A 1,586-nucleotide genomic window follows, 5' to 3' on the forward strand; every position below is an offset into this window, starting at 1 on the left:
GTGAGAGGGATGTTTGTCTGTCTCTAGGTCTCAGAGACCATAGGGTCACACCTCTTGAAATGACAATACTCAGCAACCGAGTCATCAGCTCAGATAATATTAAAAATAGGTCGAACACCCAGACTGGTCACTTCATTGGCATCTGCCCAAGAGCCAGACACTTAACTGTTCAAATGCAGCGAACGTCTGAGACTCCCTGAAGTAAAATTAGTTCTTGGACAGCATAGCTTAGCATTGGAACTGAATGGGTTTCAACAACAGAAACCTTTGACTCCGCTTGTTCATACATTACCAGGCTTGTCCTGGAAACAATTCGGACTACTTCAATTTTCCATTAGAAATTGAGGCTTTTTAATATTTAGAGTTGCGTTAACATGCAAGTAAACTTTTGGTTGCAACTTTTAAATGACTACGAATTATTTCATCTGATTTTAGTTTCCTTTGTTTTCATCTTTTTGGAATGGAAATGAATGAATGCTTTCTACGTTAGTTGTGGAATGTGATTTTGGATCTGAGTGTTAGCTGGCAACCTCAGAACTGAACATTCAACATGGTCAGTACAGACCAATCAAAAAGGAGGATTCTTATTAAATGTGATATACAGACACTCCTACAAAAACCGGACTTGTAACAAAGGTTTGGAATTTAAACCTGTCACAGACACATCAAGCTGTAAGGGCAACCAAGCAAGTGTCTGAAATGGTCAATTTGATCACAGCATTACTGTCTCCTAGATTCCTCGTTGACAAGCCCAAGATTGACAATGGGCTTCCTTTTCTGGTGTTGGCTACGTGGCAACAAAGTATTTTCACAGAACATTTAAAAAAATGTTATAGTTACGGAGTTGGGGGGCGGTCGTTGATGAATCCCACGCTGGAATCATCAGGATCAATTCTGAAGGAAACAAAGGTCTACCCTCTTTAAAGAAGCAGTGAAATTCTGTGATACATCTGTACAGCACTAGTCAGACACAGCACTGTCACTCTACTCGAAATGCAGTGCACAAAGAGGCATAAGTGAGTTACATTTCATCACAGCACAGCTCCTTAGCACTGAGAACACATGAATAGATGCATTTATGGTCATTTATCAAAATTCTATAGACCCTGGAACAATTCCAACAGATTGGAGGGTAGCTAATGTAACTCCACTATTTTAAAAAAGGATGTAGACAGAAAACAAGGAATTATAGAACGGTTAGCCTGACATCAGTAGTGGAGAACATGCTAGAGTACATTATAAAAGATGTAATACCAGAGCACTTGGAAAACAATGACAGGATTGGACAAAGTCAACATGGACTTACAAAATGGAAATCATGATTTACAAATCTGCTTGATTTTTTTGAGATGTAACTAGTAGAATTTATAAGGGAGACCCAGTGGACTTGGTGTATTTGGACTTTCAGAAGGCTTTCGATAAGGTCCCACATAAGAGATTTGTGTGCAAAATTAAAGTTCATGGCATTGGGGTAAGGCAAGGATAGAGAACTGGTTGGCAGCCAGGAAACAAAGAGTAGGAATAAAGGGGTATTTTTCCGAGTGGCAGGCAGTGACTAGTGGGGTACTGCAGGATCAGTGCTAGGA

This window comes from Heterodontus francisci, unplaced genomic scaffold (genome assembly GCF_036365525.1).
Source record: "Heterodontus francisci isolate sHetFra1 unplaced genomic scaffold, sHetFra1.hap1 HAP1_SCAFFOLD_185, whole genome shotgun sequence".
NCBI lineage: Eukaryota > Metazoa > Chordata > Chondrichthyes > Heterodontiformes > Heterodontidae > Heterodontus > Heterodontus francisci.